At 42.4% G+C, this 23,215-nt stretch overlaps 1 long non-coding RNA gene across 2 annotated transcripts; it reads left to right on the top strand.

Moving 5' to 3' along the window:
* The first annotated feature begins 398 nt into the window (after nucleotides 1-398).
* On the top strand, nucleotides 399-22,945 carry LOC138750333 (uncharacterized). 2 transcript variants are annotated; one of them, XR_011349266.1, is made up of 4 exons: nucleotides 399-478; nucleotides 8,589-8,653; nucleotides 9,199-9,703; nucleotides 21,356-22,945. It is a non-coding gene; the product is annotated as an uncharacterized lncRNA (long non-coding RNA). The 2 variants fall into 2 exon arrangements; XR_011349265.1 differs by lacking the exon at nucleotides 399-478 and adding an exon at nucleotides 3,793-4,273.
* Nucleotides 22,946-23,215: the final 270 nt, after the last annotated feature.

Genomic DNA, 23,215 nt, shown 5'->3' on the forward strand with positions numbered 1-23,215 from the left:
TTGAATGGAAATGCAATTCTCAAACGACACAAACACAATGGTTACATGATATTATGTCTTGTTGATATTTACTACTCGGGAAGGTTCTTGTTGGTTTTCAGATAGAGGTGTGTTGTTCAGGGAATCATTAATGTTTTTGTGACTCAACGTCCAAGCATCTGAAGTCCGTTATCTCTTCCGAAAAGGGGTGTGTACATTATGCAAACCAGATGCGATTCAGTTGCTTGCAAGTTTAGCAAGTGGGATTTTGATGTGAAATTGCAACTCACAGCGTCATTTTTGTGTTTGAAAATGCCAATGTGAAAATTTTAACTTCAGTCTTCTTGGTTTGCTTAAGTTTACAGAGGAGACATTGCGTCAAGCTGAGAAGACAGAGTTGGATGCCCATTTGGCAAATCGGCTGGGCAAAGCAGAAAGCACAAAACGAGGGGCTGAAAAAATAATGAAGCAGACTGAAATGCCGTTGAACCAAACCCAGGTAAAGAATTTAATTTTGTGCAGCGTACTTAAGAGACCAAACAATTTGGGATTTTAGTGGTGACCTATTTAAATGAACAAAATCTGATGAGAATAGAAGTTTATGGAATGTTTGGAAGTTGCCACAAAAAAATGGAGCATATAAATTAGATAAATGAACAATACAATGAGCCTGGTGTCACAGTATCTGCCTCCCTCTACCGTACATCACTGTTGAACCTTCTCCCCAATATGAACCTGATGTCACAGTATAGGTCAGAGTTTATTGTACATCACTGTTAAACCTTCTGACTACAGTGAATCCAGCGTCAGTATATCTGTCCCAGTCTACTGTACATCACCATTAAACATTCTCCGCACTGTGAACTTGTTGTCACAGAATCTGCCACAGTTTATCATACATCTCATTAAACATTCTCCCCACTGTGAACCTGGTGTCATAGTACCTGACACAGTGTATTGTACATTACTGTTAAACCTTCTCACTGCTGTGAAGCCAATGTCACAGTAATGATCTCAGTCGTCCATACATCAGCATTAAACCTCTCTCCACTGTGAATCTGGTGTCACTTTGCCTGCCACCCCAATATGAACCTGATGTCAAAGTATCTGACACTGTTAATCGTACATCAATGTTAAACTTTCTCCCCTCTGTGACCCTGGTGTAATAGAATCTGCCTCAGTGTACAGTCCATAACCATTAAACCTTCTCCCCACTGTGAACCTGGTGTCACGGTGTATATCCCAATTTACAGTATATCACCGTTAAACCTTCTCCCCCCCCCTGTGAACCTGGTGTAATAGAATCTGCCTTAGTCTACCGTCCATCACCGTTAAACCTTCTCCCCACTGTGAACCTGGTGTCACGGTATATATCTCAATTTACAGTATATCACCGTTAAACCTTCTCCCCAAAGTGAACCTGGTGTCACAGTATCTGCCTCAGTCTACTGTACATCACCGTTAAACCTTCTCACTACTGTGAACTTGGTGTCACGGGATTGATCTCAGTCTATCGTACATCACTGATAAACCTCTTCCCCACTGTTCACCCGGTGTCACGATATCCATCTCAATTTACCGTACATCACTGTTAAACATTCTCCCCAATGTGAACATGATGTCACAGTATCTGACACAGTTTAAAGTAAATCACTGTTAAACCTTCTTACTACTGTGGAATCCATCTCACATTTTCTGCCTCAGTCTACCGTTCATAAACATTAAACCTTTTCCTCCTGTGAACCTGGTGTTAAAGTATCTGCCTCAGTTTAACGCACATCACCATTAAGCCTTCTTACTGCCCTGAACTCAGCGTCACAGTATATGCCAACATCAACTGTACTTTACCGTTAAAACATCTCCCCACTCTGAACCTGGTGTCGCAGTATCTCACACAGTTAATTGTACATGACTGTTAAACTGTGTTAATGTTGTGAACCCATTGTCTCAGTATCTCTTATCAGTCTACCATACATCATCGTTAAACCTTTACACATCTGTGAATGGGTGTCACTGTATCTGATACAGTTTATCGGACATTACTTTTCAACTTCCTCACTTCTGTGAACCCAGTGTCACAATAACTGTCTCAGTCTACCCTACCTCATTGTTGAACCTTCTCCAACTGTGAACCTGGTGGCACAGTTCTGCCTCAGTCTCCCGTATATCACCATTAAACCTCCTCCCCACTGTGAACCTGGTGTCACTGTATCTGCCTCAGTCTACCATACATCACCATTAAACATTATCCCCATTGTGCACCTGGTATCACTTTATCTACCTCAACATACCGCACATCACCATTAAACGTTATTCTCATGTGAATCTGGTGTCACAGTATCTGCCTCAGTCTACAGTACATCACCGTTAAACCTGATCCCCACTTTACTCCTGGTGTCAAATTATCTACCTCAACATACCATACATCACTGTTAAACCTTCTCGCTCTGTGAACCTAGTGTCACAGTATCTGACACAGTTCATATTATATCACTCTAAAACCTTCTCACAAATGTGAATCCTACTATAAAATAATACTCCCCTTCTAAGTCTCACTGTATTCGAATCCCACCTATTTTAAAAATTCCAAAAAAAAGAGAAACATCAATCGCAAAACAAGATACTCAAAAGTAGTAGCCCCCTAAAAATCTGGGTGTGGTAAAGTCCACAAGTAGCAGGTGACTAAAGGACTCAGTGTCACCCACCCCCAGTCAGACTTTCACAAAGTCCTGAAACAAAAACATTCAACCCAGTGATTCCAGTCCCAATGATTGTTCCAGATCGTCAATATCGAGAAGACTTTGCATCCATTCAACTTTTTTCCCATTCTTTCCATATTTTCCAATCTTCCCATTTCCATTCCCATTGACCCTTCCCTTTGGTGACAATGGTGACGATCACCCATTTCCTCGTACATCTGGCAATGAATTAGCAAATATTAAAGCATCATGGTCATTCTCAAAAAACTGAGATTGAAAATTCCCATAAAAATCTTTCAATACTGCCGCATAACGAAAAGCAAATTTATATCCCTTTCGCCACAATACTTCTTAGGCTGAATTAAATTCTCGGTCTCTTCTGATAATTTCTTGACTCAGATCTGCATTAAAAAACCCCTATTATTTTGAACCATCAGTGGAGTCTGATTTTGCCATGTTTTCTGCACCACCAATCGGAGTATCACCTCTCTGTCTTGTTATTTAAAACAGCGAATCAAAACTGCTCGTGGTAATTGGCCTGGAAACGGTTTATTCCTTAACGCTCTGTTCACTCAATCTAATTCCAGTCCATCTGGAACGAATTACCTGCCCTTCACTTCTGGGATCCATTTCTTCAAAACCTTCACCGGATCCGAACCTTCCATATCTTCCGGAAGACCTACTATCTTAACATTATTTCTACGACATTGGTTTTCTAATGAGTCAAACTTCTTCAATAATTCCTTCTTCTGAATCCCCCAATCTACAATTTCCATTTTTTCTCTATTACGCTCCACTTGACTCTTGCATTCAAGAAAGCCTCCTCAATCTTTTTAAAATGATCTTGCACAGTATCCACTGATCGTGTCCATCTCGTAACATCACTCTTAACTACATTAATATCTTGCTTCATAAAAGTTATTTCTTCACACACAGTGTTCATTTTAGTTTTCATTTCGAAAATCCTTGAGTCATCTGATGAGTCATCTGCATTGACATATTTGCCATATCTTCCATGAGTTGAGCAATCCCTTCCAGAATTGGAAACACAGAATCCAGTCCAGGATCCATCACCTGCCTTTGAGGCTGACCTTCTTTTGCCGCAGTCCCCAGTTCTTCAAATTCTAATGAAGTTGAGCTCTCTTCTTGTTCCAAAGCAGTAGGTCCTCTTCCAGTGCGGCTGCAGGTCTGGACACTCAACAACAGCATGCCTACCTCAACAGTGAGCGACCTCGTCAGTTCACCGTCGCTCAGGCTCCCCCACAGCCCACACCTTCTCCAAAGGTTTGTATACCCTTGACGCACTGCACATGCCCGGTAGGGCCACCGACTGCGCAGGTGCGTCATCTGATGCTACACTGTACCTCTCCTGACCACCAGGCAATGCTGCAGGCTCACGTGCCTGTCCTCGTTCAGCTGGCTCGCCCTCACGCCTGTGTTCACGAGTGCACGAGTCGAAACCGCTGAATTCATCGCTAAGCTAGCGCCGACGAAATACTTAGCTGGGCAGGAATCCTCTGAGGCTTGGAGACTCCAGTCGACAACTCTGTTACTTCAACTTGAACTTGGCCTCAGTTCTTCAACACTTTTGTAAGGTAATTTCTTCTGTAACTGAGTTTTCGATTTTTTCACATTTGCAGCCATTTCGATCCTCCACTATTCCAAAGTCTATAAACAGTATTTTTAATCACTTTTACAACTTTTAAAATCGAGCATTTAATAGTCTAACTGCGAAAGGGTGGAACCACACGTCTACCCTCTGCACCATCTTGTCACAGTATCTGACATAGTTTATGACACTTTTAAACCTTCACATTACTGTGAATGCTGTCTCTCAGTTTCTGTCTCAGTCTACCGTTAATCAACGTTAAACCTTCTCACCCTGTTAACTTGGTGTTAAAGTATCAGCCTAAGTTTACCACACATCACCATTAAACCTTCTCCCCATTGTGAAACCGGTTTTACTGTATCTGCCACAGTTTATCGTACATCACTATTATACCTTCTCACTACTGTGAACTCGGTGTTACAGAGCCTGCCAGTCTACCGTACATCACCAGTAAACCTTCTCGTCAATGTGAGCCTGGTGTTACTGTATCTGCCACAGTTTAGTGTACATCATCATTAAAAATTCTCCCCAATGTGAAGCTGGTGTCCCTTTATTCGCCAAAGGTTATCGTACAGCTCTGTCAAACATTTTCCCCACTATGAACCCAGTGTCACAGTAACTGCCTCAGTTTCCCATACATCACCAATAAAGCTTTTTTTTCCTACTCTGAGCCCAGTATCAACGTATCTACATAGTCTCCTGTACATCACCATTAACCTCCTCCCCACTGTGAACCAAGTATCAGTATCTGCCAGTTTATTGTACATCATTTTTAAACCTTCTCACCACTGTAAACCTGGAGTCACAGAATCTGCCTTATTCTACCATACATATCTGTTAAACCTTCTCAGTACTGTGAACACAGTGTCACAGTATCTGCCAAAGTCGTCGACTGTACATCACCGTTAAACATTCTCCCCAAGTTGACCCATTCATCACTGTTTTTTCCACCATTTATCGTACATCACAGTTCAACCTCCCCACTGTAAACTTGGAGTCACAGTATATTCCACAGTTTATTGCACATCACTGATATTCTTTCTCCTCGTTGTGAATGCGGTGTCACCATATCTGCATCAGTCTTCCGTACATCACCATAAACTTTGCACCAATGTGAACCTGGTGTCACTTTATTTGCCACAGTTAATATTACATTACCGTAAAAACTTCTTCCAACTGTGAACCTGGTATCACAGTATCTACCACAGCTTATCATGCATTACTGTTAAACCTTCTCACTACTGAAAACTTGGTGTCAAAGTATCTGCCAAAGTCTACTGTATCTCACCGTTAAATATTCTCCCAACTGTGAACCTGGTGTCACAGTGTCTGATACAGTTTATCGTACATTACTGTTAAACCCACCAGATAAGCTCCAGATAGCGAAAGAGAAGTTCTCGCATCTGCAGGAACTGGGGATCATTCGTCCATCCGACAGTCCTTGGGACTCGCCGCTCCACCTGGTCCCAAAAGCCTCCGATGGCTGGCGCCCCTGCGGAGATTATCGACGGTTTAATGACATGACAGTACCTGACCGTTACCCCATCCCTCACATTCAGGACTTTATGGCCAATCTGCATGGTGTGAGAGTATTCTCCAAGGTCGATCTGGTGTGCGTGTACCATCAAATCCCATTGCACCCAGATGACATCCCCAAAACATCCATCATCTCCCCTTTCGGCATGTTCGAATTTTTATGCATGCCTTTCAGGCTCAAGAACACCGCCCAGACATAATGCACCTCATGGATACGGTGCGCAGGGATTTGAATTTCGTGTTCATTTATCTGGATGACATTCTTGTCGCCAGCAGAGACTGGACACAACACAAGTCTCACCTGCACACCCTCTTCTCCCGACTGGCCGAATTCAACCTAATGATCAGCCCGGCCAAATACCAGTTTTGTGCAGAAGAAAATTTGGATGGGATGAAACTAATCCAGAATCCATTGCACAAGATTGGAAAAATTAGATTGAGCGTCTTCAAATACTTGGAAGTTTTGACGTCAACAGACTTTGGAGTGGCCACATTTGCTCAGTTACACCATTTTTCTGATGTAAGTGAAGGTGGTTTTGATCCTGTCAGTTACAGAGTCCTGTGAAATAACCCAAGTGCGAGTAGATGGTGGATTTGTAATGGGAAAAGCCAGAGTGGCTCCATTAAAGTCAGTCATCAGACCTTGAATGGAATTGACTGCTGCTATTATGGCGAGCAAAATGGACGCTATGTTAAGAAGAGAATTACAGATGGAGTTAGCAGATCCTGTGTTTTGGACTGATAGAACATCAGTGCTTAAATATATTAATAATGAAATCATGAGGTTTCATCTCTTTGTGACTAACAGAGAGAATGAAAACCTGGACAACAACAAATGGCAGATTTACCACAGGACAGAGTTTCACCTGATGAATTCCCATTTACATCCGTGGAAGTTGATTATTTTGGTCCTTTGCAAGTAAAGTGAGGACGAAGTGTTGAAAAACGATATGGAGTTATTTTCACTTGTTTAACTATGAGAGCAATTCATATTGAAGTAGCGTCATTGCTTGACAGAGACTCTTTTATTAATGTTCTTTAGCGTTTTATTCCTAGACATGGTCAAGTAAAAGAATTATGTTCTGATAATGGATCTAACTTTAAAGGAGCTGAACGAGAATTATGAAAAGTTATTCAAAATTGGAATCAACATCAAATTCATGATACATTACTTCAGAAAGAAATTAATTGGATATTCAATCCACCCATAGTTATGGGTGTGGTACGGGTAAGGGTTAGTTGGTTGTGGAGAACGTTTACAAAGGTCTGTACTGGGCAGTACTGGGCAGCAATGCTTAATGTTGTAATGGATGCGGAAGCTCTGGGAAGGGGTAAGGGAGGGACTGGCCAGGAAGTCTGCAGATGCTGAGTCCGAGGGCAATGCACAAACATGCTGGGGAAACTAATGGATAGTTTTGTGAGGAGCAGGTCCTGCATCACCAGTCAAATTGAGTATTTCGAGGAGGTGTCAAAGGAAATAGATGAAGGTAAAGGTGTGTATGCGCTGCACGTGGATTTTAGTAAGGTGCTTGACAAGGTCCTCACAGTGGCCTCATTCAGAACATCAGGAGGCATGGGATCCATGGAGGCTTGGCTGTATGGATTCAGAATTGGCTTGTCTGCAGAAAACAGATGGTAGTAGTAGATGGAACAATGACTAGTGGCGCTCAAAAGGGATCTGCTCTGGGACCCCTGCTCTTTGTGATTTTTATGAATGATGATGGGAGTGGAAGGGTGGGTACGTCAGGGGATGACACAGAGGTAGAGATGTTGTAGACAGTGTAGAAGGTTGTCATAGGTCATCCAGTTTGCTGAGAAGTGACAGATGGAGTTCAATCCTGTAAATCAGATGTACTTAAACAAGCAACTGGTACAGGTTTATTTCCAGAGTCAGTTTCAAGGGCACAAATAACAGTTATTCCAAAGAAGATTGGAGACCCATTAAAAGTAGCTTCATATAGACCAATTTCTTTATTGAATGCGAATTACAAGAACGTGAGGGCAGAGCACTTGGTTAATGGCAGGATTATGAACAGTGTGCAGGACAGAGAAATATTTAGATCCTGCTACATAAATCGCTCAATGTTGCTGTGAAAATTGAGAGGGAGTTTAAGATGGTGTATTGTGTGCTGGCTTTCAGGAGTCAGGGGATAAGTTCAAGAACTGAGAGGTAATGTTGCAGATGTATAAAATTCGAGTCAGACCACTCTTGGCATATTGTGTGCATTCCTGGGGCGAGAATACCAGAAGTCGTCTAAATAAGGTGAGAGGAGGGAACTTTAGGAAAGATGTGAGGGGTACATTTTATTCACACAGAAAGTAGTGGGTGCCTGGAATGCATTGCCAGGGGTAGTAGCGGAGGCTGGTCCATAAAAGGCATGAAAATTATTTTAATATGGGGACAGGAATAAAAGAAAAACAGAAGGTACTGGTGTGAGGGAGGGAAGGGTAATATCGTTGTGGGGTAGGTTCATATGGGTCAGCTGAAGGGATTCGACCAATCCATCCATGATTTGTCCAGCATCTTGCTGCCATGTCGTGGTGAACCAGGGTGTTGCCTGATGGAGACACGGTGCTCTGAGCTCTGCAGAGATAGATCGTGCTTTTCTCCAAAACACACTTCCTCAGGTAAAGCAGAGGAAGGGGAAAGGCCCTAGTGTGCAGGGGTAGGGAGGGGGGTGAAGGGGGAAGAGTTGGGACCCTCCAAAGTCATCGTGATCAGGCATCGCAGACAGCATCTCTATCACCCATATTTATCTTCCCAGGAGAAGGAGCGATCTCAGAGACAAGACACGAGTCCAGAAGAACATTGCAACCCAGCTGATCAGAGGTCGGACAACATCATGATGTCCTGAATCCCTCCCCTTCTTCTCCCTCTGGCCCTGCCAACCCCATTCCCTGCATCTCCCATGTCCCGTCACCCACTCCCCCCCCTTCTCCTCTACCCCTTCTCGATCCCAACCCCCTCCTGCTCACCTTGCCCTTCCCTCACACCTATGCCCTAACCCCAGCTCTCCTCCCTTCACCTCCCCTTCCCCCTCCCCCTTTCCCCTTCCAACCTTAACCTAGGGGAAGGAGGGGTCGGGGAAGGGGGTAGGAGAAAGGGGGTAATGGAAGCGGGTAAGGGTAGGAGTAAGGGGTAGGGTTGTGGGTGTGTAGGATTAGGGTGGGGTTAGGGGACAGCATAGGGGAAGAGATAGAGTTAGGGGACGTGGAGAATAGGGGGTATCAGTAGTGTTAAGGTTAGGGTTTGTTAGGGGTTAGAGTTAGGAGTAGGGGAATGGGAAGGGGGAGGGGAGCTGGGAGGCGAGCGGGGGAAGGAAAGGGGGAGAGGAATGTAATGGAAGATTTAAACCGTGTTTTATACTCTTGCAGACTTTGCTTCTGCAAGGCTGAGAACCTGCTTGTTTTTTACAATCAGCAGACATAAGCTAAATTCCACCAAGGGGCCAGAGATGCAGTTATCTGACAAGAGGACATCTGTGTACCAAGAACATTTAATGTTTCTACTTGTTTTGGTCACAGACTGTCAGAGGCCTAGCCTTGATGCAAAATAACATTGTATTCAAAGTGATAAGCTGAGAATTATATTATTCAATCGAAGCCTAATATGCTAGCTTGCTCGCTTATCTTTCTTACTGTGCTGGGAATTGGTGCTTGGGTAAGCAGTTTTTGGGTAATATAAGCCATGGTCCCGCTGCTGAAGTTTGAGACTCTCTGAGAGGTGGCAACATCTGTCAGCAAGAAGAAGAATTTCTGGAGTCCAGCTAACGTCCTGGTCGAGGGAGGTGGAGAAGCTGCTACCGGCGCCCGACAACCTACTACAAGTGTGCAGTCGTTGCCTCGCTTCGGCAGTTGGGACCAGTCCAGGCGTTGATAAGTATAATTGGGAAGGGCTTGCATATTGTAGTTTGAAATCAGCTTTTGAATTTGTAATAAACCTTTGTATAAACTGAACTGCTCTCAGTGCGGGTATCTATTTTCTTTTGGTAGCTTAAACACTGTGACCAATCTCAAACGAACAAAGTGAGAAGTACAAGTTTATGCAGGACAGGGAACGGGGTGGAGGAAAGGGGAGGTGAACGGAGGAAGCCATCCCTACTCCCTCCCCTCTCCACCCCTTCCCCCACATTATCCCTGCTTATTTTCTCCTCCTTCTAGCAGAAGTCGGGCCTCAGTCCGGCCAGAACCTCCCATGGTTTCAGATCCTCCATTTCAGGAAGTGCCTTAGACGCTCGCTGCATGACAGACTTCTTGTCTCTTCATTCATTCTGTACCGTTATTATTAAATTTAAAAATGGTTGGGTTTTTTAAAGCTAGAATCCAAAAGGCTGGTCCAGATAGACAACACAGAATCAGGCCCTTCGGCCCCTCTCTTCTGCTGGCTGAGTTGTAATCAGTCCATATTCCTCTCCCTGTTTTCATTCTTTGCTCCCATCCAGTTCAGGTTGCCTTGTCAATCTCATGACCTGTGGGAAGAAGCTGCCTGGCTGTCCTGCTTTTATTCCATATCTCCTTCGTGATGGCAGGGGGACAGAGATGCTCTGTGCTGGATATCTATGAGTCTATTTACAAATCCCATCCCTGCAAACAATCAGGGGTCGCTTGCCTTGAGGTTCCACCAATGTTACCTCTCCCTCAGCACTCTCTCATCAGAACACTACTGCACCCTCCTTCCCCTCCTCTACCAAGTCTCAGTATCCCGCTGACAATTCCAGTCAGCTGCCATATCAAGACTCTGGCCCACCTAAACCAATGGATCGATCAGCGCCTTCTCCCCTCAAGTGTTCGAGGAATCCACTCTCTCGCAATGTCTTGCTAATGAATGACCTGCATCCTCCTTCCCACTTGGTTCCTCCTGTTATCAGGCACCTGGATAGACCCCACCCTGTTGAAACTACCTGTGTTCTCACTGATCTCTCTGCGCCTCTACCCTCCATCCAAGGGTCTTGGTTGTCTTGTGGGGATGGTGGAGAACAAAGCACCAACTCAAGGAGATGGGGAGCAGTACAGAGACCCCCAGCTCTAGGAGACAGGGAGAAGCACAAAGATGCCCAAATCTTTCAATCGGATAAAACCTGATCATCAGTTGCAAGGTGAAAGGAACTCTCAGTACTGCTGCACGTGGGGCAGGTTTGGCCCATCCCCACACCTCCACCCTGGCAATTCCCAAAACAGATTTCCTATTCTTGTGGGGGTCCATGTACGTGGTCAATCAATGGGGACAAGGGTGTAACCAGCATGGCCATCATTGTGTGTGGCTGTGCATGGAACCAAAGTGCAAGGGCACCAAATGGCGCTCTGTGCTGAGGTTCTACCTGGCTCAGGTGTTGCGAAAGATTTGTCTGGCCCTGGTGCCGCACAATGTCCCAGTCAGCAGGGCTTTGCCCTATCACCTTCCAGGGAATGGTTTCATAAACAAACACATTTGACCACAAAGCCATCAGCCAGTGGTCAGCAGAGAATTGCTGACACAGAGACTCTAGGCTTGATGGGATACTGTGGGGTGGTCCACTGAGCAGAGCATCCAGAGACATCCAGGAGGTGTTCCAGAGGGCCAAGGACTCACTGGCCAACACCACCCTTCAGGTACACGCGAGGCCAGAGACACCCACCACTCTCACAGTAGATGCTTCCAGCACAGCAGTAGGGGGCGCACTGGAGCAATTCATTGAAGGGCAATGGCAGCCCCTGGCCTTCTTGAGCAGACACCTCTGGCCACCCGAACTCAACTACAGCACCTTTGGCTGAGAGCAATCGGTGCTGTATCTGGCAGACTGAGGCAGGTAATCTGACCTCAGCTTCACAGTGGGGAGAATGTTTCACGGAGATGTACGAAAAACTGTCACAAACATTGTGACACTGGGTTAACAGCAGTGAGAAGGTTTAACACTAATGTACGATAAACTGTATAAGATAATGTGACACCAGGTTCACAGTCGGGAGACGATTTAATGATAATGAGATAGATACTGTGACAATGGGTTCACAGCAGTGAAAAGGTTTAACTGTGATGTACGATAAACTATGGCAGAAGCAGTGACAAATGGTTCACATTGGGGAGAACTTTTAACTTAATGTACGCTAGATATGGCAGATATTGTGACAATGAGTTCACAGTAGTGAGAAGGATTAACGGAGATGTACGGTGGACTGTGCTGGATACTGTGAAACCGGGTACACATTAGTGAGACAGTTTAATAGTGAGGTTCAATGAACTGTGGCAGGTACTGCGACACCGGGTTCACAGTGTGGAGGAGGTGTAAAGGTGACACGTGATAGATATATTGTTGCAGATACAGAGACACAGATTTAACAGTGGGGAGAAATTTTAATGGTGATTTTTGGGAGACTGAAGCAGATAACTATTTCACCGGGTTCACTGTGGGGAGAAGGTTTAACGCTGATGTATGGCTGACCGAGATAGATACTATGAAACTGGGTAAACAGTGGGGAGAGGATTTAGCGGTGATATATGATAGACTGAGGTAGATATTGTGACACCGGGTTCACAGTTGGGAGAAGGTTTATCAGTGAAATAAGATAAACTGGGGCAGATACTGTGACACCAGGTTCACAGTGGGAAGGGGGTTTAATGGTGATATACAATTCAATTTTGCAGATACAGTGATACCGGTTTCACAGTAGGTTGAAAATTTATCATTAATGTACAGTAGACTTAGGCAGATTCTGTGACAGTGGGTTCACATTAGGGAGAAGGTTTAACAGTGATGTCCGGTAAATGTTGGCAGATACCATGAAAATGAGTTCACCGAAGTGAGAAGGTTTAATATTGATGTACGATTAACTCTGGCTGATACGGTGACACCAGGTTATCAGTTGGGAGAAGGTTTAATGGTGATGTACAGCAGACTGAGGCAGACACAGTTACTCTGGGTTCTCAGTGGGGAGAAGGTTTATCAGTGATGTATGTTAAACTGTGGCCGAAAATCTGACAACAGGTTTCCAGTGGAGATAAGGTTTATCAGTGATGTATGATAAACTGTGGCAGAAAATCTGACAACAGGTTTCCAGTGGGGATAAGGTTTTACGGTGATATAAGATAAACTGTGGCAAATACTGAGACACAAAGTTAACGGAGGTGAGAATGTTTAACAGCGCTGTACGGCAAACTGAGGAAGATACTGTTACACCGAGTTCACAGTCGGGAGAAAGTTTAACGGTGATATACGGAGGAATGAGGAAGATACTGTGTGACCGGGTTCACAGCAGTAGTTAGAAGGTTTAACAGTGATGTACAATAAACTACAGCAGATGGTGTGGCATCAGGTCAACAGTGGGGAAAAGGTTTCATGGTGATGTATGTTATAATGTGGAAAATACTGTGACAATGGATTCAGAGTTGAGAGATTGATCAACGGTGATGTATGGTAGACTGAGACAGATAATTTGACAACAGGTTCACAGTGGGAAGGAGGTTAAACAGTGATACACGATTCAATGTTGCAGATACAGTGATACCTGTTTCACAGTAGTGAGAATGTTTAATACTGATATCCAATAAACTGTGTCAGATACTGTGACATCAGTTTCACAGTAGGGAGAAGGTTTAATGTTGTTGTCCAGTGGCTGAGACAGATACTGAAATGCATGTCCTTCAATGCAAAAAGCAGAGTGACGAGGTAGATGAGCTTAGAGCCTGGATTGGCACTTGGAATTATGATGTGGGGGAAATTAGTGAGACCTGGTTACGGGAGGGACAGGACTGGCAACTCAATATTCCAGAATACAAATGTTTTAGATGTGATAGAATAGGGGGTATAAAAGGGGGAGGAGTTGCTCTACTTGTGAAGGAGGACATTACTGCCATGAGGTGGCAGGATGGTTTGGAGGGATCGTCCAGTGAGGCAGTTTGGGTGGAATTGAGGGGTGGAGGAGGCATGAGGGCATGAATAGGAGTGTATTATAGACCACCAAATGGGTCAAGAAAATTGGAGGAACAAATTTGTAAGGAGATAGCATATATGTGTAATAAACATCAGGTAGTGATCATGGGAGATTTTAACTTCCCTCACATTGATTGGGATACCCATACAGTAAGAGGGCTGGAAGGGCTAGAGTTTGTCAAATGTGTACAAGATAGTTTTCTTAATCAATACGTAGAGGAACCAACTCAGGACGGTGTAATACTGGATCTCCTGTTAGGGAACGAGATAGGTCAGGTGTCTGAGGTTAATGTTAGAGAACAAATTGAGTCTAGTGATCACAACTCTATTAATTTTAGAGTAGTTTTAGGGAAGAGGAAGGAGGGGCCTAAAGTTGAGGTTCTGGATTGGAGAAAAGCAAATTTCAAAGGAATAAGAATGGATTTGGGGAGTATTGAGTGGGACATGATTTTTTCAGGAAAGGAAATAAATGAAAAATGGAGAATATTCAAAAAAGAAATGTAGAGAGTACAGAGTAGATGTGTCTCAGTGAGGATGAAAGGAAAGGCTGGAAGTCAGACGGAGCCTTGGTTTTCGAGGAATATTAGAAATTTGGTTAGGAGAAAGAGGGAGGTGTACAAGAGGTATAAACAGCAGGGTGATGAGAAATTGAAAGAGGACTTCAAGGAGTGTAGAAAAAAATCTTCAGAAAGAAATTAGAAAGGCCAAAAAGAGGCATGAAGAGGCTTTGGCAGGCAGAGTAAAAATAAATCCAAAGGGTTTCTATAGGTACATTAAAAGTAAAAGATTAGTGAGGGATAGAATTGGACCCCTTGTAGATAGAATTGGACCCCTTGTTAGAAGTCAGAGGAGATGGGGGAAATTTTAAATGATTTATTTTCCTCGGTATTCACTCGGGAAAAAAATATTGTACCAGTTGAAGTAAAGAAAAATAGTGGAGAGGTCATGAATCATATAAGGATAACCGAGGAGGTAGTGATGGCAGTGTTAAAAAAGATAAAGGTGGACAAATCTCTGGGTCTGGACAAAGTATTCCCAAGGACACTCAGGGAGGCTAGTGTACAGATAGTGGGGCCATTAACAGAGATATTTAGGATGTCACTGGTCATGGTGGTAATGCCAGAGGATTGGAGGGTGGCTCATGTTGTTCCGCTGTTTAAGAAAGAGTCCAAATGTTAGCCTGGAAATTATAGACCTGTGAGTCTGACGTCTGTGGTGGGTAAGTTAATGGTAAGTGTTCTGAGGGATGGCATTTACAAATATTTGGAAGAACAGGGATTGATCGGTAGTAGTCAGCATGGTTTTGTCAGGGGTAGATCATGCTTAACAAACATTATAGAGTTTTTCTTGGGGGTTACAAAAAAGATTGATGAATCGAAGACTGTGGATGTTGTCTGTTTAGTCTTTAGTCAAGCTTTTGACAAAGTTCGCCATAGGAGGTTAGGCAAAAAGGTAGAGGCATTAGATATAAATAAGGAGGTAGTGAAATGGATTCAGCAATGGTTGGATGGGAGGTATCAGAGAGTAGTGGTAGAAAATTGTTTGTCAAATTGGAGGCCAGTGACTAGTGGAGTTCCTCAGGGATGAGTCCTGGGTCCACTATTGTTTGTTATATATATTAACGATCTGGAAGAAGGGGTAGTGATGTGGATAAGTAAGTTTGCAGATGATACAAAGATTGGTGGTATTATGGACAGTGAAGAAGATTACCATAGCTTAAAAAGAGATATAGGAAAGCTAGAGGAGTGGGCTGAGAAATGGCTGATGGAATTTAATACGGATAAGTGTGAAGTGTTGCATTTTGGAAAGGCAAATCTAATTAGGTCATTTACATTGAATGGTAGACAATTGAGGAGAGCAGAGCAACAAAGGGATTTAGGAGTTATGGTAAATAGTACCCTCAAAGTTGATACTCGGGTAGATAGAGTGGTGAAGAAGGCATTTGGAATGTTGGCCTTCATAAATCGGAGTATTGAATTCAAGAGTTGGGATGTTATGATGAAATTGTACAAGGCATCGGTGAGGCCAAATTTGGAGTACTTTGTGCAGTTTTGGTCACCGAATTATAGGAAAGATATAAAGAAAATAGAGAGAGTGCAGAGAAGGTTCACGAGAATGTTGACAGGATTTCAGGGTTTGAGTTACAGAGAAAAGTTGAGCAGCCTGGGGATTTTTTCTCTGGAGCGTAGAAAATTAAGGGGGGATTTGATGGAGGTGTTCAAGATGTTAAAAGGGACAGACAGAGTAAACGTTGATAGGCTTTTTCAATTAAGAGTGGGGGATATTCAAAGCAGAGGCCATGGTTTGAGTTGAAGGGGGAAAATTATAAAGGGAACATGAGGGGGAATTTCTTGACGCAAAGGGTGTTTGGGATGTGGAATAAGCTTCAAACAGAGGTGATTGAAGCAGGGACGTTATTTACATTAAATATAAGACTGGATAATTACATGGAGGGGAGAGGATTGGAGGGGTATGGACCAGGTGCTGGTCAGTGGAACTTGGAGGGTGGGGATTTGTTCAGGCATGAACCAGTGGGGCCACACTGGCCTGTTCTGTGCTGTATATGGTTATATAGCAATGAGAGGTTTAACAGTGTTGTATGATAAAATGTGTCAGATAATGTTTCACTAGGTTCAGAGTGGGGGGAAGCTTTAATGGTGATGTATAGTGCATGGAGACAGATAATATGACACCCGGTTCAAAGTGGGGAGGTTTACCAGTGATGTATAATAAACTCTGGCATATACTGTTATACCCAATTCACAGAGGGGATGGGAGACTGAGAGGGATACTGTGAAACCGGGTTCACATTAGTGAGAAGGTTTAACAGTCAGGTTCAGTTAACTGTGGCAGGTAGTGTGACACCAGGTTCACAGTGCGGAAGAGGTTTAAAGGTGACACGCTATACAATGTTGCAGATACAGAGACACAGAGTTAACAGTGGGGAGAAATTTTAATGTTGATTTTCAAAAGACTGAGGCAGATATTATTTCACTGGGTTCACAGTGGGGAGAAGGTCTATGGGCTATATAACTTATATTGAGGTGGATACTGTCACATCAGGTTCACAGTGGGGAGAAGGTTTAACGGTGATGTACGGTAAATTGAGATAGATACTGTGACACCAGGTGCACAGTGGGGAATAAGGTTTAACAGTGATGTATGGTAGCCTGAGACAGATACTGTGACACTGTATTCACAGTGGGGAGAAGATTTAATGATGATATACAGTGAATTGAGGTAGATACCATGACTCTAGGTGCACAGTGCGGAGAAGGTTTAATGGTGATGTACGATAAACTGTGGTAGGTACAGTAAAACCGGCCTCACAGTGGGGAAAAGATTTCCTGGTGATTCACGAGAAACTGAGATGCTGGGACATGGACAGGGTTGACGGTGGGGAGAATGTTTAACAGTTCTGTTTGATAAACTGTGACAGAGAAAGTGACACTGTTTTCACTGCTGGGAGAATGTTTAACGGTGATGTACGATAGATGTATGCAGATACTCTGACACCAGCTTCACAGGGGGGAGAATGTTTATCGGTGATGTACGGTGAACTGAGATAGATACTGAGATAATGGGTTCACGGGAGTGAAAATGTTTAACATTAATGTACGATAAACTGTGTCAGATACTGTGACACCAGGTTCGCAGTGGGGAGAATGTTTAACAAGATGTACAATAAACTGTGGCAGATACTGTGACACTAGATTCACAGTGGGTAGGTTTTAACGGTGATGAACAGTAGACTTAGGTAGGTATTGTAACACCAGGTTCACAGGGGGGAGAAGGTTTAACATTGATGTACATTTGAATGAGGCAGAATCTGTGAGACAGGATTCACAGTCATGAGAAAGTTTAACAGTGATGTTCTATAAACTGTGTCAGATACTGTGACAACAAGTTCACAGTGCGAAGAACGTTTAATGGTGATGTACAGTAGACTGGGACAGAAACTGTGACACCGGGCTCAGAGTAGGAAGCATGCTGAAGGTGATGTACAGTTAACTTTGACAGATACTGCTGACACCGGATTCACTGTAGTGAGAAGGTTTAACAGTGATGTACAATAAATTCTGGCCTATACTGTGACATCAGGTTCATATTGGGGAGAAGGTTTAATGGCGATGTATGGTAGAGGGAGGCAGATACTGTGACACCAGGCTCATTGTATTGTTCATTTACCTTAATTACAACATCTAATTTATATGCTCCATTTTTTTGTGGTAACTTCCAAACATTCCATAAACTTCAATTCTAATCAGATTTTGTTAATTTAAATAGGTCACCACTAAAAGCCTAAATCGTTTGGTCTCTTAAGTACACAGCACAAAATTAAATTCTTTACCTGGGTTTGGTTCAACGGCACTTCAGTCTGCTTCATTATTTTTTCAGTCCCTTGTTTTGTACTTTCTGCTTTGCCCAGTCGATTCGCCTAATGGGCATCCAACTCTATCTTCTCAGCTTGACCCAACGTCTCCTCTGTAAACTTAAGCAAACCAAGGAGACCAAAGTTAAAATTTTCACATTTGCATTTTCAAAAACAAAAATCACGCTGTGACTTGCAGTTTCACATCATAATCCCACTTGCTAAACTTGCAAGCAACTGCACCGCATCCTACAGCTCGAAAATTGCAAGAGAACTGCTTGGTTAAAGCAAAGATTCCACCCAGACACCCCATTAAAGGCCTCCAAGTTAACAACAGAGAGCAACCTGAAAGTTAAATACAAAGATCTGCATCAGGAAGATTACGGGCTTTTTAAAAAAATTATTTCCACAATTGAAAGCAAACTCCTCAGGGAACACCAGGCTCTTGTTGAACAACTCCTGTTCTATTCCTCAAAATGGATTGAATCTTGATTTCAAGAGGTGTCATTTGGTGAGATTTTTGTCCAGAACAAAGCCTGCCCACACATTCCCTTAAATACCTGCGCAATGCTGGCTCAACTCTGCTCCATGCTAAAGCTATCTGAACTTTTCTGAAGAGATAACGGACTTCAGATGCTGGTATGTTGAGTAAAAAACACCCTAATACTTCACTGAACAACACAGCTCTCTCTGAAAATCAACAAGAACATTTCTGAACAGTAATTATTTACCTTTCAAGCACCAAACCTGGTGAACTTTATATAAGTTAAATTCTGTGCACAGTATAAGAATGGCCTGCAACCAGTGAACTTGGAGGAATGAGAAGTGAGATTGGACTGTGAACCAAAGAACTTTTCTGAACTTACACACAGGTGCACTTAGAATTAGAAGGGGGGTAAGTTAGGTAAAGTAAGTAAGTTAAAGTGTAATTCCATTTTTATGTTAAAAGATAATTAAAATCAACTTTTGTTTAAGTAACCATTTGTCTTGGTGAATATCTATTGCTGTGGGTTTTGGGATCTTCTGCTCTCATAACACAGCAGAACAACCCGAATTCTTTCGGTTATGATAATGGTCCATAAATGAGCCCCGGCATCTTTTGAAATTTTTATTTGACTCTTTAATAATTTTTTGTAATTTTCAACAAGACATAATATCATTTAACTGTTGTGTTTGTGTTATTAGAGAATTCCCTTTCCATTCAAACTGAATTAGAGTTTTGGGTGCCGTATTTGAGAAAAGATGTGCTGGTGTTGGAGAAGGCCAGAGATGATTTACTGGAATGATATCAGGAATGAAAGGGTTAGTGTATGAGGAACAATTGTCGACTCTTCGACTGTACTAGTTGGAGTACAGAAGGATAAGGGGGACCTCAGAGCCATTTCAAATGCTGGAAGGCCTGTTCAGAGTCCATTTGGCAAAGGTGTTTCCCATGGTGGAGGATGCTTGGACAAGAGAGCATAATTCAGGATAAAAGGGTGTCAATTTAAAACTGATGTGGTAGAATTGATTTTGTCAGTGGGTCATGAATCTGTGGAAATGAGGTAATTGGGTGTATTTAAGACAGAGATTGACAGGTATTTGATTCATCAAAGAATCAAGGGTTAAGGGGAGAAAGTTGGGCCGTGGGCCGACTTCTGCTCCTATATCTTGTAATCTATATCCTGCTGGAGACCTAGTCAACCTTCCTCTTGTATTCCATTCTTAGAAAACAGTCTGCATCATGAGTTTATGTCATGTGAACACATTTCCGAATGAATCCCACGTTATAAGTGACCCACACTCCTCCGGGACATTTGCTCTCATGTTCTGCCATTTTAGCCAATTCAATGAGGTAGCTAAAGACAGCTGCGTTTCTCTCAATGCAAATTCTACATTGACACGACTACAGCTTCCTCATTTTAAAAATTAGTGTCCAGCTGCTCAAATGAAATTTCTTGCTTCTTTGTTTGAAAGGGAATAATTGCCATGGGTTAAAATTATATCAAATAAAATAAAAGAGAGGAAAAGCAGAAGAATTTATATCTAGGTGGGAATCGAAATTAATGGTTGGTGATAAAGATACACCATTGTTGAAACATTTGATTAATATATGGAATAAAATAAATGATGAAATTGGTTTAAGTGGATGTACATCACCCAGAATGGCTTTGATTCAAAATCTTCGCCTCTTTTTCAAAGGATCATCAATTTCTGGATAGCTGGTTTCGTAAGGGGATTATAAATGTTGAAGATTGTTATGAAAGGGGTCAATTAATGTTATTTGAGCAACTGAGAAATAAATATCATATAACTCAAAGCAATTTTTTTTGCTATTTCCACCCAAGAGCATATTTGAAGGATAAGTTAGGACCAACCATGTTGTACTGAAATAGAAATTCCTTATAAAGAGGAATTGTTAAAAAATTTACTTCGATGTGTTCATAAGTCCAGACAAAGGTGGGAAATGGATCTGAATATTGTAATTGATTGGCAGATATGGGTAAATCCATATAAGGATCTCAATGTAAGATATAAATTAGTTTAGTATAATTGTTTTTACAACAGTCATGTAGCAAATGTCAGCAAGGAATTTATCTGAAAGCTGCACCTAGAGTCAAGTAACTCGCACTTGGATTTGAAAAGCTCTACAGGAAGCTGATTTGGAAACAGAGATCATGTGATCCAGTGGAGTTGTATTAATTCACTTCAACTCAGCAGTCTGGAACTAGTGTCCAGCGTTCCACACTGCAGCAGTGAGGACGGAATTCACAACTAGTTTTTCTTCTACAGTTACTTCTTACACCAGAGAAAATGAATAGACTAAAATCAGAATTATCAGATCAATGTTTGAGGTGTGGTGAAGATGTCGCAACTTTCTTGCATTCAACTTAGCTTTGTCCTAATGCAAGATCTTTTTGGGGAAAATTACAAATTTTGTGGAACAAGTTACAGGCGTTGTTTTTCCGCAAAATTCAACTTTATTTTTATTAGGAAATATTGAAGGAATAAGGCCCAAATTAAAACTATTAATATATCAATTGAAATTTGTTAAATTAGCATTTGCGGTGATGAGGAAATGTATTGCACTTACTTGGAAATCAGATATATTTTTAGAGATGCCAAGATGACATGCAAACATTCAAAATTGTATTCCTTTAGTAAAAATTACATTTAGGTTGAGAAATATATACTCGATGCTTTTGCAAATTTAGCACCTGAATATTCAAATATTAAGCTTCAATTTGTAATAATGCCCTTTCCATCCCTCTAGATATGTAAGAATCTCCGACTAACACAGGGCACCTGAAAACAGGAAGACCACACCCCATCAACATCTGAGAAGCAGAGGATTCATTCCACGAGTCAGTGACCATGGAAGCAGACCAGTGAGGGGTTTTGCAGCTGAAGGACCCATATAGGTGGCAGGCTGTTGGTGACTTGAGGAGAGGAACCCATGCAGGCTATGGGCTTCCGGACAAAGTAGTCAAGGAACTCACACTAGGCTATGGATTGCTAGAGACTGGTTCAAAACTGGCTAAAAGTGTATCAGGTATCAGACTTGGGATACGAGTGGGTGCGAAATGGTTCCTAATCGTGTCAGAGATTCAAAAGTGGAGCTCACATTGCCATTGACTTGGATGGTCTGTGAGCATTGAAAGAGAATCCACAGACCCTCAGTGACTTGGCTCAGGGTTTGGGATGGTTGGGTGGGGGGGTGGGGGGGGAGGGAGAGCATGACTCTCTTTTGCTTCTTTCTCAGACTACAAGAGTCATTTCAGCAATTTCTGCCAATGGTGAATCTGTCTACCTGACAGCAGGAAAAAAGCAATTTTATGTGATATGACACTTTAATTACTTGACAGTAAATTGTCTCCTGAATGAGAGAGAGAGTTTCACGTTTCAACTATTACAAACTCCACTCACCAGAACTCACTGTATACCTCTTCCCACTTTTAGTTTGCAAGGACACCATTGGTTTTATCACAACTCCTCCAATGATTATACATTTTACATTGTATATAAATATGTTTTTGAAAGAGATGGATTGTAGGAGTCGTGGAGGTCACAAACAAACACAAACACTTCACAAAACAGCTCTTATTTAAATTGCAAAGGCTTTGCTGAGAGTGAGTCATGCAGGCACCGAGAACATTTGCAAAGACAAAACAAGGAGACAGTTTTGCTAAAGAATTTCAAAAGCATGTTCCAGTTTGCTGTTCTAAGAAGTTCATGTGGTTTTGCAAGCAGAGAGATGACACCAAATAGACTTTTTCTAAGAGAGAGAGAGAGAGGGAGAGAGAGAGAGAGCGAGAGAGTGAGATGGCAAGCTGGCATCTTGTTGAAACCCATTTTGAACACGGGTTGTGAGTTCTCAGTTCAGCCTGTTGAAAAACTTTGTCATCCATACAAGAGGAAATAGCTGGCTTGAGTGTTTCACCTGAAATAAGGGAAACAAAAGGAACTCTATGGTGACCTGCAGAAGAGGTTATCATTTGGAAAACCATGATGGGTTTCATTGGCAAGACCCCAAAGTGGCTGATCAGAGGGAATCAGTCTTTGTGTGTCCAATGACCAAGTAAGTCCTCTCTGAAACCAACAAGAGCCTTCCTGGAGGGTAAACATTTACTTTTAAGCACCAGAGCTTGGTGAAAATTCATAAAAGTTGAATTCTGTGCACAGTTTAAGAATTGATAGACACCGGTGAACTTGGAGTTGTGTCAAAGAACTTTATACATATTAAAAACACCAGCGCTTAGAATTAGAAGGGGTTAATATAAGGCTATTAAGTTAATAGTTTTAAATTAAAGTTTGATCCTGTTTTTTTGTTTAAAGAAAATTAAAAATGATGTTTGTTTAAGTATCCATTTGTCTTGGTGATTTTCTATTGCTGCCAGCTTTTGGGGTCCTCTGGGCCTGTAAAAATCCCAAGTTTAGGTCCTCATACCAGGATACCCAAAATGTCTTATTTCTTCAATAATTGCCGAATCCCCCATACTGTCATTGAAAAAGCCTGCACCCATATCTCCAATTCGCTTTCTGCCTTTACCCCACCTCCTCTCCAGCAGAACAATGACAGAATCCCTCAGGTTTCTCACTTACCACCATCAGCTGCCACATTGGACATGTTATC

The sequence above is a fragment of the Narcine bancroftii genome, unplaced genomic scaffold (assembly GCF_036971445.1).
Source record: "Narcine bancroftii isolate sNarBan1 unplaced genomic scaffold, sNarBan1.hap1 Scaffold_117, whole genome shotgun sequence".
In the NCBI taxonomy this organism is placed as follows: domain Eukaryota; kingdom Metazoa; phylum Chordata; class Chondrichthyes; order Torpediniformes; family Narcinidae; genus Narcine; species Narcine bancroftii.